Source organism: Pongo pygmaeus, chromosome 12 (assembly GCF_028885625.2).
Source record: "Pongo pygmaeus isolate AG05252 chromosome 12, NHGRI_mPonPyg2-v2.0_pri, whole genome shotgun sequence".
NCBI lineage: Eukaryota > Metazoa > Chordata > Mammalia > Primates > Hominidae > Pongo > Pongo pygmaeus.
The window spans coordinates 46,296,424-46,315,145 of NC_072385.2; the positions used below are offsets into that span (position 1 = coordinate 46,296,424).

General features: G+C 40.3%; 1 protein-coding gene across 5 annotated transcripts in view; it reads left to right on the forward strand.

The window, feature by feature from the left end:
- The first annotated feature begins 1,267 nt into the window (after positions 1-1,267).
- KRCC1 (lysine rich coiled-coil 1) overlaps positions 1,268-18,722 on the forward strand; it is a 28,691-nt gene continuing 11,236 nt past the window's right edge. For 2 of the 5 annotated variants that reach the window (XM_063649318.1, XM_063649316.1), the window contains exon 1: positions 1,370-1,526. The gene's annotated coding sequence lies outside the window, so the exon portion shown is untranslated. Of the gene's footprint in view, positions 1,527-1,554; positions 1,833-18,722 lie in introns of those variants that run through there. The other 3 variants (XM_054475759.1, XM_063649315.1, XM_054475760.2) reach the window with 3 other exon arrangements.

Consider the following 18,722-nt stretch of genomic DNA (forward strand, 5'->3'; position numbering starts at 1 on the left):
ATATTTGTGTGTATAATGTATATTATAGATGTACATGCTGAAAGAGCAACAGGGAGAGAGAGAAAAAGGTCATTTATGGACCAATGATGACGACGTATGATGACAAAGGATTGTGCTTAATCTACTCTGTATTTAGGGTATAATAAAGGAAAGATTATAACTGAGGCTTTATTGTAAAGATCATAAAATGTTTTGTTTTACTTATATTCCTTTTCTTTGTCCTTTTCTTCCTCCATGCATGCTTGCTTGCACGTAGTCATTTCAGTAGAGGGTAGTCACTAGTAATTGATTAACTTCATATCCTAACCCCAGAGTGCAGGCAAGATTGATGAACTTGTTTTTCTTTTAAAGAACAATGGACCTGGCACGGTGGCTCACGCCTGTAATCCCAGCACTTTGGGAGGCCGAGGTTAGTGGATCACTTGAGCCCAGAAGTTCAAGACCAGCCTGGGCAACATAGTAAGACATCCCCACCCCCTGCCCAATCTCTATAAAAAATGAACATAAATCACCCGGGCATGTGTGCATGTCTGCGGTCCCAGCTACTTGGGAGGCAGAGGTGAGAGGATCGCTTGAGCCTGGGAGGTCGAGGCTGCAGTGAGTGGTGATCGCACCACTGCACTCCAGCCTGGGCGACAACGCGAGACCCTATCACAAGCAAAACAACCATGACCCTTAGGTCACGCAGACCTCCTTGATGGTCCCGACGGAGCATCATCTAATGGGGCAGATGAGACCTAGAGTCCCAGGGAGGAAACAGCTTTGATCATGGGGGATCCCACCCTCTGTATTCTTACCTTACTCATAAAAGCCCCCCAGTTACGTTCAAAGGCATGTCAGTATTTGAGAGACTTCTCCCGCTCTCTCGCTTTGGCCAAACGGAATAAACCTTCCCCCGCTCCCAAGCACTGAATGTGTCGGTGTTTGGCTTACTGCGCATTTGTTACACGAACCTATATCGTAGGTTCTGTTGATAAGGCAACAGATCATGTATTTTTGAGATACTTTTGAGGGTGGAACTGTAAATTTCCAGTTTTTTATTTTTTTTAACTGTTGGCTTTATATTCATTCTCCCAAGGCGAGCGACCCCACGAACTTTTCCTTGCCCCAAAAAGGAGGGCAGACGGACAGGATCAAAACCAGTCGCGCCAGCAAGACGCTAGAGTCGCGCCAGCAAGACGCTAGAGCCGCGCCGGGAACTTCCAGGCCAAGTGGGCGAAGCAAGCAGCAAGGCGGGGCTCAAGAGCCTTCCTGGGCACTGGGCTCGCCGCGCAAGCGCAGTAGCGCGCCTCGCCGCCATGGCGTCTGCGCTGTCCAGTCATAAGCCGGTAGTGGCGGCGACTTCCCCTCAGGAAGCCGGGTCTCCGCCTCCTCCTCCCATCCAGCCTGCTCTGCGGCGGAGGCGGCGGCGGCGGCAGCGGTTGTTCCTGCCTCTCCGCCACCTCCACCGCGGCTTATCCCCTGGCTGGCGGCGTTGGCGGGGCGGGGGACAGTAGTTGTAGACGCCCGCCCCTGCCTCAGAGAAGGTGAGTTCCCGCCCCGGCGGCGGGGGCGGCCCGGTCTTCAGCCCCTCAACTCCTGCGCTCCAGGACAGGCCTCGCGCGCCCAACCCGCCGGGCGCGCCCCGAGTGTGCGAAATGGCCGACCAGGGCGTGGCCCGAGTCCCGCGCACCCCTCACCGGCCGCCGCCCCCGGAAAGAAGAGCCAGGGCTTCCGAGTGGAGTGCGGAGGGAAGGGGCGCTCGGCTTGCGGAGGAAGCCGAGGTCGGAGTGGGAAACTAGGATCAACCAAGAGGAAATCTAGACCCGGAGCGTCAGGGAAAGGGAAGTGGGGTGAGGAAACTCGAAAATTGAGGGGACAGGGATAAATAGAAAAAAGCCCAAACGTGGAAGAGAGTAAGCTTCCGTTTGGTGAAGTTCAGCATCCTGGAAAGTAGACTTTGACGTAGGACGCTTAGGGAGAGGTGGATTTAGGAATCGGGGAAAGCAGGAAGTAGCGGGGCCCTTGGGGGAAGAGAAGAGGGGATGAGGTTTAGGGGGGGATCACTTTGGAGTTATCTTAGGCTTTTGAGGATATGGCCCTGTGAGACAAGCTTCTAAGATTTATAGGCCCGTCTTGATAGTGATCTGGGGTTTTATGTGTGTGTGCTTTTAATCCTCTGATTTAGAGACGGAGGTCTCGCTATGCCCAGGCTGGAGTGCAGTGGCGCGATCATAGCTCGCTGCAGCCTCCAGCTGCTGGGCTCAAGCGATCCTTCTGCCTCAGCCTCCGGAGTAGCTGGGACTACGGGCGCGAGCTACCGTGCCCAGCTGAGTTTTAATATGTGCCTACCAATGTCAGAGATACACGAAGCTGGACATTGAAGCGTTGAAAAAGGATTTTATTCCGCAACTACTGACAGAGTGGAAAGGCTGAGCTCCATTCCTATTTTCACCGAGATGACTGCGAGTTTTAAAGAGAGATGAAGGGAATAGGGAGTGGGAAGAGAGGGCTCAAGTAGAGTCAGGGAGGTGAAAAATTACAAAGGGCTGGTCATTGTATAAACGCAAGTAGGCCAGCTGTGTCTCCTATCTGGGAATTATCTAAGATAAAATACTATCCTCCCACAGAGACTGGGAGTCAGGCCCAGTCCTTCCTGGTTACATTTCAGAGCGATGGCTTCCAGGTCCTTGAGAAAGACACTCCTGAGTTGTAAGACGTACAAACACATCTCAAAGGAACAGAGGAGGATTCGTAGTTGTGAGCCCTTTTTAGTAAATGTCTTTTAAAAGGGAAGTCAGGGAGCTGTTATTAGGTGTTGGCTAGAACAAACAGTAAAATTTTTTTGACAGCCTGGCTTTTCCAACAAGAACTCAAAAGAGGGCTGCGTTGCCCTCATGGACGTGGGCTTAAGCTTTTAGAGGCCATGTTAAATTTTGGTCAACTCTCCAAGGATGGGGAGAGTTTTTGCAGTTCTCCAACACATTGCCCCTAACACAAAAGGCTATTTCTTATCCATCTTAATCTAAGAGATGTTTGAGTTATTACTATAATAGTTCTATATGTCTGCAAACAACCTGCTGGTTGCAAACCATGAGATAAGGCTTAAAGCAGTTTTGGGAATGATTTTAGTTGATAGTGCTTGATCCCACTGCAGAAGACCTAAGTAAAACATTCAGCCATGTTCAGTATCAAATTTTTTAGTATTTGCTGTGTTGCCTTATGTTGCTCTTTGTCTTTAGAGAAAGATGATGGGAGCCAGAATATTGTAGAGCCAGAATATTGTAGAATAATTTAGATTCCTTTTTCCAGGAGAGACACCTATAAATATAATCCCGTAAAAATACTGATTTCTTCTTTATCCTTTTTTATGATGAGATATTGTATTTTGTGTGTTATCCCATAATATTTTACACAATTGATTTTGTGTCTATTGACTTTGGAGAACTGGCAGAGGAGTAAAATACTGCAAATTTCTTAAAACATTTTTGTAAGCACTTTTTCTGTTCACTAAAAATGGGGATTAGTCATTGCAACCAAATGATGAGACTATTAAGTTCTCTTAGTGAAGGCAGTTTTGGAAGACTAGATTTAGTGTCTTCAGTCAGCCTGGATTATTTTGCTTTTATAACACATTTCCTGCCTCTCACTAATAAATAAGCCTGAGCAGTTTAAAGACTACAATTCAGTTTGGCTCACATGGCCAGACCACAGGAAGATTTGGAAACAACTCGTGGAAAAAGCTTTTTGCCAGACTCAGCATGCGTTTTTGTTTTTGATTTTGCAATGACTTTAAATATGTGCAAAAGACTTTAAAAGATGTCAGTTCACACAGTACTAGCAGTAACCTTTCTATTCCACTTCAGGGTGGTAAAATGAGAATACTGGAATAGGAGTCTGACTAGTTATAGGTTCTAGTGCTAGTTTCTCCTACAGCTAAATGACCCTGAGTAAGTCCCACACTTTCTGGATTTGAGTTTGGTCATCTGTCGGTGGGGGAATTGGACTAGCCCAGTGACTCTCATCTAGAGATGATCGTACCCCCGAGAAGACCTCTGATAATGCAGAGACATTTTAGGTTGTCATCATTGAGCAGAGAGGGAGAAGAGCCAATCATAATTCCAAGAGACACAATCCTGAATGTTGAAATCCTGAAAGATGAAAATCCCTAAAGCCTAAAATCCCCAAAATCACAGTCACAAAAGACCAAAATATTGAAAATAATAAATCTGGGAAAAGTACTTTTTTTAGTTCCTTAAAATATGTTTGTTTACATTTTTAAAGGGGGATTTATTTAAGAAACAAAAACATGACAACACTTCATAGGTCATTTCACGCAATGAAAGGCAATAGTAACATTTTGCAGACACAAGTGTACTAACAGTCACAACATGCCTATAACAGTTATGAGCAGATGAACTATATTCATAAAGAAGTAGGTCAAAAAGGGAAATGTATAAAAGCATGTCACAATGGTTGGTAGTCGTGTGCACCTAGCGTTATAACTGGTCATCTGAAATACTATGACAAGTCTTTTGATGAGATAGATCAAAAACTGTAATGGGTCACTCACTATTCACTTACGCAGTTGCCCAAAGGACTGAAACCTCAAGAAATTAAACTATAATGGGTCACACTCACTATTCACTTATGCAGTTGCCCAAAGGGCTGAAACCTCAAGAAATTTTTATCTTTCACAAATGCAGATATGCAAAAGACGTTTCTTATCTCTTCATTTATTGAGGAAGTTTCAATGTTTTTAGGTACATGCACAGTGCTTACACAGTGTTCTGATAATGTACTTTCATGACGTCAAATTTGCAAAAAATGTATAAGACAAATTAGAACTCTCAAAGTCTCTGCAGTTTTCCAGTATTGGACATGATGCAAAGATGAAATACATAGCATGGTGAATTATTTTTTTTTAAAAAGTCTGACAGTTTAAGATAGTGGAAAAAAATAATTTGGCAAATGAGAAAATGTATTACAGGAATAGATTATGGGCAGTTGCACAGAGATAGTCCATGAAAGCTGCCCTAACATTCAACTATCCTGCAATTGGGATTTTGGTCTTTTGGGATTTCAACATTTGGGATTATCTTCTAAACCCACGAGGAACATGGTGAGCAAGTGCAGGTGCTACCAGCATCTACTTGGCATAGGCCAGAGATGCCACAAATATCCTAAAATTACACAAGACAGTTCCCACATTCACACAACAATGGATTATCCTACTCATAATGCCAGAAGTGTCAAGGTTGAAGAACCCTGCACCAGCCAAACTCAGTTCTTCTACAGCTTTAAAATTGTGAACTGATTTAACACATCTGTGTTGGTATTCTTTCCATGGCTTGACATGGCTGGGTACTAAAATTGTAATTCATAAAGCATATGAAACTTTGACCTATAATGGCTGACATTCAAAAAGTAATCTCAGATGACATTCAGAGTAATCTCTGTTAAGGTTGAGACTATTCACTAGAATTTCAAAAAGAGAATATAATTGTTACCTAAAAAATTACCTATTGTCACTTTACTTCCGGTAAATATCCTTCATTAAAATTTCAGTTACTGCTACTTGACAATTGGCAAATATTTGATATGTCACACTATCTAAAACATGGCTAGGACTCAATATATTTTTATTTTAGGTATTTATAAGAGTTAATTGCCAAAATGGAAAAAAGGTTACTTGCACTTAGCTAGAATTTTTTTAAGACTTTGTTAGCAGATTCCTCCAAAGGTATCAAAGAATTGTCATGTTTCCGGTTATTAAAATTCTACTCTCACTTTCAAAATTCCGATAGGACCATTAAAACTGATTTGAAGAGCATCTGCTAATCCATTTTCACCTATACCTATAGCACCCTTCTGAGGAACTCCTCTGTATTGGTCTTGATAAAGAGCAAATATAAGTAAGGATTAAAAATTGGCAAAGTTTGGGCATGGTGGTTTACACTTGTGATCCCAACACTTTGAGAGGTCAAGGCCAGAGGATTGCTTGAGCCCAGGAGTTTGAAATCAGTTTGGGCAAAATAGTGAGACCCTGTCTACCAAAAAAAAAAAAAAAACAAGTAAAAATTAGCCAGGCATGGCCCCGCATGCTTGTAGTCCCAGCTACTTGGGAGGCTGAGGTAGGAGGACTGCTTGAGCCCAGGCGGTCGAGGCTGCGGTGAGCTGTGATCACACCACTACACTTCAGCCTGGGTGACAGAGCAAGACCCTGTCTCAAAAAAAAAAAAAAAAAAAAAAAAAGCAAGTAAGGAAGATATAGAAGGCATAAGGTTACAAATAGGAAATGGAAAAAATCACAAAAACCCAAAGAAACACCATGTTTCCATAGTTAAAAGAAATAGACATACTTAGAATTTATTATTGTGGTGTCCAGATTTTCCAGGACACTTTGTAATTTATTTGGTGAATTTCTCAAATACTTTTGACAGTTAAAAAAAGTTTCACTAAATAATGATATTTCTGAGTAATCATAGTAAAAACAAAACTACAGCAAAAATTCTTGGTTATCTACCTGTTTTTATTTTTTGTTTATTTATTTTTTGAGACGGAGTCTCTGTCATCCAGGCTAGAGTGCAGTGGTACAATCTCGGCTCACTGCAACCTCTCCCTCCCTGGTTCAAGTGATTCTCTTGCCTCTGCCTCCCAAGTAGCTGGGATTACAGGCATGCACCACCATGCCCAGCTAATTTTTTGGTTTATTAGTAGAGACAGGGTTTCACCATGTTGGCTGGGCTGGTTTTGGACTCCTGACCTCAAGTGATCCGCCTACCTCAGCCTCCGGAAGTGCTGGGATTATAGGTGTGAACCACCGCACCCAGCTCTACCTGTTTTTAAGGAAAAAAAAAATTGACTCAGTTTTGGAGTGAAGGACATTTCTGGCTACTTATTGAGTAATTAACTCATTTACATAGTAATTGCCTAAAAATATTTTCCTTTGTTTCCATGATATTAAGCAGAGACTCAAGTTAAACGACACAAAGAAAATCTAGATAATAACCCTTCTTAAGTTTATTCAGAAAACATTTTTGAGTTCCTGTTGTGTGCCAGATACTATACTTGGTACTAACGGTATACAGATGAATTAGGCCAGCCCTTTTAAAGGGCTCAATAGTAATATTTATTAATGAAATTAGGGAGAAAAATAAAAAGCAGTTGGAGAAAATGCAGTTTTAAATATGGATTAGAGAGACTCCTGAGATGTCAGGAGTAGTTCATTGTTTTGCATAAATATGTGCTCTGCACATGACATGTTTGTTACAGGAACACCAGAGCACATTATGTTAATGTAAATCTGAAGTTCGCAGCCTGGAAGAATGATTAGAGAGTGTGTCTGGAGAAACATTAATGATTATTTGTTAGTTTCAGAGTTGCTGCCTTTATTAGGTGTCAGTAAGTGAAAATATTAACTAAGCATGTTAAAATGACTTAAGAATTGCCCCTACTCTATTCACCACATGTTAGGACATAAGTGTTGATCTCATTTTTTGTTTGTTTTTGTTTTTCTTTTGAGACAGGGTCTCACTCCGATTGCCCAGGCTGGAGTGCAGAGGCACAATTTCAGCTCACTGCAGCCTTGACTTCCCCAGGCTTAGGTGATTCTCCCACCTCAGCCTTCTAAGTAGATGGGACTACGGGCACATGCCACCATGCCCAGCTAGTTTTTTTTGTATTTTTAGTAGAGACGGGGTTTCACCGTGTTGCCTAGGCTGGTCTGGAACTCTGGACTCAAAACGATCCACCTACTTCAGCTTCCCAAGGACATGAGAATTAATACGCCTCCCCCTTCTTACAAACGCATTCACATTAACTAACCCATTAGGAGGAATGGCACATGTTTGATGTTCTTTGATGTAGGATATCTGCCTTGGATCCAAGTAAAACTAACTTCACAAGCATGATCCCTGAGCTAGCTAGCCATAGAGTACTTATGATTATTGGCATTCAAAGACTTACTTTAAATAAAAAGATAAATTTGATTACTAAACATGTACTCCCAATTAATGATTTTGTTACTTCATTTGTATTTTGTCATTGAGAATATGCCATAATAAACCCTTAGTTATTTTTGTAATTGTTGTATTAATGTAAAGTAGCTAGGACATGGCAAACTAGATCAGACACTAATCTCATTTCCTGAAAAAGCAAGATTAACAACTAGCATTATATTACAGCAAAGAGTATTCATGCTGTTGACAGGTATTGGGCTTCATTGTTACCCCAATTAAGTTCTCTGAAAACACTTTAAATAGGATTTGACCTCTGGGGAAAAAAGGAATCAAACAACGTGTTTTAGCAAAGATAACAGAATCAGTTGCCTAGTCTCCCAAAATTTAGTGCTGTGCTCTGCCTAGTCTTTACTAAGATTAAAATAGTATTGGATTACAGAACTCCCTAAGAGCAGGCATAAAACAAGGATGTCCATTCTCACCACTTCTATTCATTATTGTACTAGAGCGCCTAGCTAGTACATTCAGGCAAGAAAAATAAAAGGTTTACAGATTGGCAAGAAATAATACTGTCTTTATTTGCAAAGTATATGATCATCTATGTAAAAAGCCCCATAGAATCTAGGAAAAGGCAACTAGAATAGTGAGTTCAGCAGGGGAGTAAAATACAAGTTCTATATATATAATCAATAGTATTTCTGAATGCCAGCAAGAAGCTATTAGAAACATTAAAAAAAATACTATTTACTGTTATATCACAAAACAAAACTGCATTCATAGGCCTTCTCATAAAACATAAGATACTTTTAGATAACTTTAATAAAATACATTTGAGGCCAGGCCCAATACACCTGTAATCCCAGCACTTGGGGAGGCCAAGGCAGGTGGATTACTTGAGGTCAGGAGTTAGAGACCAGCTTGACCAACATGGTGAAACCCTGTCTCTACTAAAAATACAAAATTAGCCAGCCATGGTAGCACATGCCTGTAATCCCAGCTACTTGGGAGGCCGAGGCAGGAGAATTGCTTGAACCCAGGAGGTGGAGGTTGCTGTGAGCCAAGATCCCACCACTGGACCCCAGCCTGCATAACAAGAGTGAAACTGCATCTCAAAAAAAAATAAAATACACTGAAAATGACATAACATTGCTGACAGAAAAAAAGGTGCAAATAATGGAGAGAGATAAAATGTCTCCTAATATATGTTAGTGAGTTAGATTAAAAAGTATAGGACCATGTCAGTAATTTGATGCATTTATTAGAGAGGAAGAAGAAGTAAGCTACTGACACCTAAAATATAACCAAATTAGCATCCTCATTTTGCTCATAAAATTTTTTCCTCAAAGATTAAAGATATTTAGTAACCATTTAAAAACCTATTATGCTGGCCAGACATGGTGGCTCATGCCTGTAATCCCAGCACTTTGGGAGGCCGAGGCGGCAGATGACTTGAGCTCATGAGTTTGATATCAGCCTGGGCAACATGGTGAAACCCCGGTTCTACTAAAAATACAAACAATTAGCCAGGCGTGGTGGTGTGTGCCTGTAGTCCAGCTACTCGGGAGGCTGAGGTGTGAGGATCACTTGAGCCTGGGAGGTGAAGGCTGCAGTGAGCTGAGATCATGCCACTGCACTCTAGTCTGGGAAACAGTGAGAACCTGTCTCAAAAAAGCACAAACCTATTATGCTGTTATGATTAAATGCCATATCACAACAGGTCATGCTGTGAGGCATGAAAATTTTTATTACATTTTTTATTCAAATTCAGTTGATTTATTCATCAAACATGAGTCTGAAAAACATTTCGTATGGTGCAAGAGTTAAATTAGGCAGGACACAGTGGCTCGTGCCTGTAATCCCAGCACTTGGGAGGCCGAGGCAGGAGGATCGCTTGAGCCCAGGAGTTTGAGACCAGCCTAGGCAACATAGCAAGGCCCTGTTCTTTAAATAAATAAATAAATAAATTCAGCGTCAAGTTGCGTTTTGTGAGAAAGATGTTCAAAAAGTTAAATTCAGGTTTTGATGTTTCTAAAAGGTAGGTAGAATGTAACAGATTGGTAAATCTAGAATTAAGGAAATTAGAACTTAAATTAGAATTAAGGAAATTAGAAATTAAATTAGTATTTAAGATATGAAGCTCTTTTTAGGTTTGAATTATGAGTAATTCATATTGTGTGTTTCATATTTAATACAGTAGTTGATGTGCAGTTTTTGTTACTTTAACTTTCACGTGGTTTTACATATTTTTACTGAAATAAAGACCTGGCTGGGCATGGCAGCTCATGCCCACAGTCCCACTGCTTTGGGAGGCTGAGGCAGGTGGATTCCTTCAGCCCAGAGGTTTGAGACCAACCTGAGCAACAAAGCAAGACCTCATGTCTGCAAAAAAAATACAAAAAATAAGTTGGCTTGGTGGCAGATGCCTGTAGTCTCAGCTACTGGGCAGGCTGAGGCAGGAGGATCAATTGAGCCTGGGAGGTTGAGGCTGCTATGAGCCGAGATTGCACCACTGCACTCTAACCTGGGTACCAGAATGAGACCATGTCTGAAAAAAACCAAACAAAGTTGGTTCAAAATCAGAGCAATTAGAAAAGAGAATAAGGATCAGGTCCATCCTTCAACTTCCATAAAGACAGTCCCTCTAAAACATCGGTTAGCTTGAAATACCAAGAATTAGGTACTCCTTTCAGATACTTCTGCCCTGTTTATGGGTAACCTTATTTGTCTTTCTGTAGTTACTAGACTAATTGGTTGGGAGAACATCTCACTATGTCAGTTAAATAGACAAAATCCTGAACAACAATACAAATAGGTTCATCCATACAGCACTTACCTTGTTCCATGCATTCTTCTAAGTGCTTTGCATGTATTAATTTCTATAAGGACCACAACAACTTTTTGAGGTATATGTTATATCTGTATTTTAGAGGTAAGGAACCTTAAGGCAGAGAGGTTGAGAAGCTTGACCAGGGTTACATAACTTAATAAGTGGCAGAACTGATTCCAGGCTTCCTATATTTGTTTCACTCAAAGGAGCAATGGAGCTAAGTAACAGTATTACAGTCACTAGTTCTTAGTAGTGCCTGAAGTGACTTAGCCTTTGTTGGGTGGATGATCTTTCTGGAAACAAAGCCAACATTTCAAAATCAGTTTAAGGTAGAATTATCTCTTATTCCAAAAAAAGTGTAAACTCCTTTAGTTACTTTATTGAGGTATATTTTACTTATAATAAACTCCACATATATAACATGTACAATTCAGGCCGGGCACGGTGGCTCATGCCTGTAATCCTGGCACTTTGGGAGGCCGAGGTGGGTGGGTCACCTGAAGTCAGGAGTTTGAGACCAGCCTGGCCAACATGGTGAAACCCTGTCTCTACTAAAAATACAAAAATTAGGCATGGTGGCTCATGCCTGTAATCCCAGCTACTCGGGAGGCTTAGGCACAAAAATTGATTGAACCCAGGAGGCAGAGGTTGCAGTGAGCCAAGATTGCACCACTACACTCCAGCCTGAGCAACAGAGTGAGACTCTGTCTCAAAAAAAAAGTACAATTCAATGAATTTGTGACAGGTGTATGTTCCCATGAAACCACTATCATAAGCAAAATGCCAAACATTTCCATCAACCCCAAAAGTACTTATGCCCCTTTACAATCCATTCCCCCCTCTACCTCTATCCCTGGGCAACCATTGATCTGCTGCTATTACTAGAGATTAGTTTGCATTTCTAGAACTTTTTATAAATAGAATCATACAGTAGATACTCTTTCATGTCTGTCTTTCAGTCAGCATGATGGTTTTGAGATTCATCCGTATTGTATGTGTTGCTGTTTTGTTCCTTTTTATGTCTGAATAATTGTATGGGTATATATCACATTTCCCTTATCTGTTCAGCTGTGGATGGACATTAGAGTTGTTTCAGGTTTTAGCTGTTACAAATAAAGCTGCTGTGAACATTCATAGACAAATCTGCATGGATATGTTTTCATGTGAAATACACAGTAGTAGAATGGCTAGGTCATATGGTAGCTATGTATTTAACTTTATAAAAAATTAAGCCGGGTGGCTGATAATTTTTTATGGTGGCTCATGCCTGTAAACCCAGCACTTTGGGAGGCCAAGATGGCCAGATCGCTTGAGCCCAGGAGTCAGAGACCAGCCTGGGCAACATGGCAAAACCTCATCTCTACAAAAAAAAAAAAAAAAAAAAAAAAAAAAAAAAATTAGCCAGGCATGATGGCATGAACCCGTAGTCCATCTACTCAGGAGGCTGAGATGGAAGGATAATTTGAGCCCAGGAGGTCGAGGCTGCAGTAAGCTATGATCATGCCACTGCACTCTAGCGTGAGCAACAGAGTGCTACTCCATTTCCAAAAAAAAAAAAAAAAAAATTATCAAACTCCTTTGTAAAATTGTTGTACCATTTTACATTTTAACCAGCAATGTATGGGAGTTCTAGTTATTTAACATCTTTACCAGCACTTGTTACTCTTAGTCCTTTAATTTTAATCATTCTAGTGAGAGTGTAGTGGTATCTCTTTTTTTTTTTTTTTTTTTTTTTAACTAGACAGCATGGCTCTTTTCAGTTTATTGCATGAAGAAGTTACAAAGTCCAAGTTAAAAGCAGACCCCTCATTGTGGTTTAATTCATATTTACTTAGTCACTAGTATATATTCTTTTCTGAAGTATCTGTTAAGACCTTTTGCCCTTTTTAAATTGAGTTTGTCTTATAATTGAGTCATAAAAAGTCTTTATATCTCCTAGATGTTAAGTCCCTTGTCTGATACGTTAGTTGAGAATATTTATCCTATATTCTGTGGCTTGATTTTCTTTTTTTTTGTTTGTTTTCTTTTGTAGAGACAGGGTCTTGGTACATTGCCCAGGCTGGTCTTGAACTCCTGGACTCAAGTGATCCCTGCTGCGTTGTCCCCCTAAAGTGCTGAGACTGCAGGCATTAGCCACTGTGCCCAGCCAGTTTTCATTTTTTTAATGGAGAGTCTATATGTAAAACCTGGAGATCAGAAAATGTTTTAGATTTTTAAGGAGGAGAAATGGATTCCAGAATGTAGACTGAGAAGTTTTACGTCAGTTAGAAAGGCAGCATGCCACAAGTCAGTAACAGATTATGGAGCCAGACTGCCTTGTCATTTACTAACTGCAACCATGGACATGTTCCTTAACCTTTCTGTGCCTCAGTTTCCTCTTCTATAAAATATAGAAAGTAATTGTACTGAGCCCATAGAGTTCTTACGAGGATAAAATTAGTAACGTGAGGCTGGGCGCGGTGGCTCACGCCTGTAATCCCAGCACTTTGGGAGGCTGAGGCGGGTGGATCACCTGAGATCAGGAGTTCAAGAGCAGCCTGACCAACATGGAGAAGCCCCATCTCTACTTAAAAAAATACAAAAAAATTAGCCAGGCGTGCTGGCACATGCCTGTAATCCCAGCTACTCGGGAGGCTGAGGCAGGAGAACCGCTTGAACCCCGGAGGCAGAGATTGCAGTGAGCCAAGATGGTGCCATTGCACTCCAGCCTAGGCAGCAAGAGCGAAACTTCATCTCCAAAAAAAAGTTACTATGTATAAGTGCTTGGAACAGTACCTGATACATCGTAAGGGCAATGCTGTAAAAGTGTTACAGGACAGATTATTAATAGGTGGCTTGTAAATGTGATACTTTGAAATAAACATTAAAAGGCAATATGGATTTATTGAAAACACAAGTCATGCCATGCCTAGTTTCTTTTATGAAAGATTACAGTAAATCAAAAGAATGTTGCAGGACCATATTTCTTTAGTGAGCATAATGAGATTCCCTGAGGTTTCTGAGATACAAGATTGTGTCAGGAATATACTTGAAGTTTAATTGGCATAATTTATTCAGAGATTAAATAATGACTTCTTATATCAAATGGAAGTTTTAAGACTAGAGTTCAAGAAGTTCATGAGTTGTAAAGGTAAACCATGAAACTTGAAATACTTGTGCTGTGTGTGTGATTGATCTCTTTAAGCTGTAATCCCTAGACCTCCTGACTACAAGAGTTTACTCCTATCTGCCTATAGATTGTTTTGGTCAAAATGATTGAGATTGAGAACCACTGCTGTAGAAAGGATGGTTACAATTTTAGAAGGGCATTTCCTGTATCTTTCAAATATCAACAAAATGGAAAAATAAGACTTTAGTGTGGTACAAACAGATCAGACCCATAAGAAGGAGAGTAGTAAGGAGTAGAGTGGAGAAGCATAGTGTTCAAAAAGATGCTGAATTTGATTTTGAAATAAACTCAGATGTTATCAGATTATTAATATCTTTCTAATTAAACTCATAGATTGCTAATAAATAGGTAAATCCTAGATGCAAAAAGAGAGTAGATTCTTTGTACCATGCCGTAGGTATTATCTTGCCCTTATCCTGCTTAAAGTTTTCACCAGTAATGTGAATGAAGTCATAGACTGAATGCATATAAAAAGTATGTATGGGAGCCATAGCAAATACCAAGATTAAGATCATTTAAATTTTAAAAAATTCTCAGGTGGCTGCGGTGGCTCACAACTGTGATCTCAGCCTTGGGGAGACCAAGGGAGGAGGATCACTTGAGGCCAGGAGATCAAGACCAGCCTGGGCAACATAATGAGATTCCCATTTCTACAAAATATTATTTAAAATTAGCTGGGCATGCTAGCACATGCCCATAGTCCTAGCTATTCTGGTGGCTGAGGCGAGAGGATCACTTGCGCCCAGGAGTTAAGGCTGCAGCGAGCTATGATCATGCCTCTGCACTCCAGCCTCGGGGACTCTGGTTTTTTAAAGAAAGAAAGAGAGAGGTGGGGTGGGAGTGGGGAGTGAAAGAAAAGAAACAAAGAGAAACCTCATTTAGGAATAGTGGTCTAGGCCGGGTGCAGTGGCTCACGCCTGTAATCCCAGGACTTTGGGATTCCGAGGGGAGTGGATCATGAGGTCAGGAGATCGAGACCATCCTGGCTAATACAGTGAAACACTGTCTCTACTAAAAATACAAAAAATTAGCCGGGCGTGGTGGCAGGCGCCTGTAATCCCAGGCTGAGTCAGGAGAATGGCGTGAACCTGGGAGGCGGAGCTTGCAGTGAGCCGAGATTGTGCCACTGCACTCCAGCCTGGGGGACAGAGGGAGACTACATCTGAAAAAAAATAAAATAAAATAAAGGATAATGGTCTAAACCCGTAACAAGATGAAGTATTAATTCCTGCATTTAGAAAAATTATTTAGTCAACATCCATATCACATGGCAGAAGATAGCCAATATCGGGGGGGAGAGATGCTACCTCCAGGGTTTTAAAAATTGTAAAGGTCATTAGAAACCAATAATATGATGACTCTTTAAAAAATAACTAATGCTAAAATAAAATGGTAAGGATGAAAATAATGTCCAGGTTAGAGGAAGAGATAATTTCACTTTACTCCACAACAATCACAGTCTATGTTCTTCAAACTATATAATGCTGCAACCTTTGTAATGAGTAAATATATAGTAATCACTATGCAAGTGAAAGAGAAGTGATGTCAAAATTTTCTGAGGAAAGATTTCTACAAATGCCTACAGTTCACTGCCGAGCTTTCTTTCCTCTAGCGATTCCTGTTACCCATCATGTGTACTGAAGTTTGCTACATATACAATTAGTTCAGGGGCCCAACTGTTTTAATTTGTAAGGAATTTCAAGGTACATAAAACATCTGCAGGTTGTTTAAACCCAACTTCACATAGAGGTATTAAACACATAGAAGAATGGAACAGGAAAGGAGAGATGTGAAAGATACTATACATTTGATAGAATCTGGGTTTTTTCCAAAATCAAATTCACTGCTTTTTGAACGCGTAATGCTTATTCATTCCACTCCCTACTTCCCTCCTTCCGGGGGATAACAACAACAGTAACAACTCTTCTTCCTCTTCCTTACTTTCTCTGTCAAAGATAACTTTACCCAGGATCAAAGCCTTAGAATTGTCTCTGCCCCCACTCTCCCGTCTATCTGCTCTTCCCGGCTATCACAAATTCCTTTGATTCCACCTTTAGAATATCTCTCATATTCTTCCCTTCCTTTCTGTTAGCTCTGCTGCTTTTTTGGTGCAGCCCAATAATCTCTTGCCTGCAACAGCTTCCTAACAATATCCCCACTTTGAGTCTCTTTTTCTTCCCCTATTGACTGCAGAATTAAATCCAAATGTCCAAATAAGGCATATTATGATTTAGCATCATTCCACCTTTAGCACTGTCTCCCACTACCTTTATGCATGTCTTGTTTTATCTAAAGCAGAAATGCCTTTTCTAATGCCCTTCTGTCCTCCAGAATACCCTTTCTTTACTCTTTTTTTCCTCTAAATTTTACCCATCTCCTTAAGGGTCCATTCAGAATCTATTCTTCTCCACAAACGCCTCACCAAGAACACATTATACTTTCTTATGTCTTACAGCACTTTACACATTTTTGTCTTGCATCATAGTTCTTTGCATATCATTTTTTACAAAATTATGAATTCCTCAATATTAACAATTGTCTTGTTCACTTATTCCCAATGTGTGGAACAGCTATGTGTAATGTAAGGGAAAAGGTTGAGATAAACCAAGGTTTAATATCTGCCTTTATCAAATAGCACATGTGGCAACGTATTTTAATTTCTTTAAATCCCAATATCCTAATCTTTATGAGAAATTCTTGCAAAAGTAAAAAACTGAAATAATAATCTATTGTTTGGCATACAGTAGGCATTCGATAAGGTTCATTTCTTTTTTCCTATCCTTTCCCACAGTACGCACCAGAGTACCTTGAAGACAAACTCAATAAGTAATGATAAAGTTTAATAAAGTCCAAAAGCATGGAGAACTTGAACTAAATAATGTTATAGGAATTGAAAAATGAAAGAATAGCTTTGAAAATATTGTAAAGCTAGAACAGACATGACTCAGGAGGAAAATGGCTGAGATTTTGAGCTTGAGAATATTTTGCTATTTAACATAAAAAATGAGAGCTTAGTTGGCAAAGGAGTTAAAGGTAACCCCAAGTTTCTTACCTCAGCTTACAACATTGCCTTTTAGAAATGCCTGATTGGTATTAAGGGTTGAACCAAGAAGGAAATTATTGTTCTATTTTAAGATATCTTGAGCTTCTAAATAACTAGTCCTCAGTAAACTTTCCGTGTATACTGACGTGTTTGTCACCAAAAGACAGTATTTACCTGTTCTTAATTAAAGATTTATTTTTGTAGAGATGGATGTCTCAATGTGTTGCCCAGGCTGGTCTCAAACTCCTAGCCTCAAGCAATCCTCCCAGCTCAGCTTCCCAAAGTGTTGGTACTACAGGCACGAAGCACTATGCCAAACCAAGATTTTTAATAGAAAAGTCACCATCACATCACCATGTCAGTTTTTGTACATTAATTCTGAGTCAAGGGAAGTTCTGAAAACCTTTGTATTAACCTTTTTACCTTGCTGACCTTAGAGTCAAATGTAATTAAGTCCTTTATTTTAAAACAACTAAAAAATAATTGAGATATTATATATAATATATATATATTTTTTGAGACAGTCTCACTTTGTCACCCAGGCTGGAACGCAGTGGCGCAATCTTGGCTCACTGCAACTTCCACCTCCTGGGTTCAAGAGATTCTCATACTTCAGCCTCCCGAATAGCTGGGATTATAGGCATGTGCCAACATGCCCGGCTAATTTTTTGTATTTTTAGTAGAGACGGGTTTTGCCATGTTGGCCAGGCTGGTCTCAAACTCCTGGGCTCAAGTGATCTGCCTGCCTCTGCCTCTCAAAGTGCTGGGATTACAGGCATGAGCCATCACACCCAGCCTGAGATACATTTTTAATACTCTTCAAGTCCTTTCTAAAATGTTTCTGATTTATAATTATCTTGAGCACATAATATTTTTCAGCAAATCTTTTTAATCCATACACTGGCATTAATATTAAGATTAGTTTGAAGATACCCAGTATAACTTAAATATTTATGGAGTTTTTAAAATTACAAAGTCATGTATGTTTTTTGCAAAAATTAATATAGAGATGTACAAAGAGCAATATGTTAAATATTTGCCCCTACTTATTTTCTGACCCAATTTCCCATTTCCCAAACCCCATTAAGTTTAGCGTATATCTTTTCAGATTTTTTTCTGTGAATACTGAGCTAACACACAAGATCAGACCATCAAATCAAACTCATCAGGTTTACTAATTATTTCAAGGATACAGGCAGTCAAGAGACTCAACTGAAGCAGAGCATCTAATACATGAAGGATGGCTCTTCAGACCATGTAATATGGTTAGGGTTTGTGTCCCCACCCAGATCTCATAATGAATTGTAATCCCCATAATCCCCACATGTCAAGGAGAGACCAGGTGGAGGTAATTGAATCGGGGGCAGTTTCCCCCATGCTGTTCTTATGATAGTGAGTTCTCCCTAGATCTGATGGTTTTATAAGGGGCTTTTCCCACTTCACTCAGCACGTGTCCTTCCTACCACTTTGAAAGGAAAGTGCCTTGCTTCCCCTTCACCTTCCACCATGACTGTAAGTTTCCTAAGGCCTCCCCAGCCATGCAAAACTGAGTCAATTAAACCTTTTTCATTTATAAATTACCCAGTCTTTGGTATGTCTTTGTAACAGTGTAAGAACAGACCAATACACCATGTTTTCCCCTTTGGACATGTATCTCTGGCCCAGAATAAATAGTTAAGGTTTCTAAGTAAGATTCACAAGATCACCTCACACAGTGGGAGTGTTTAAATTGTGACTCATCTC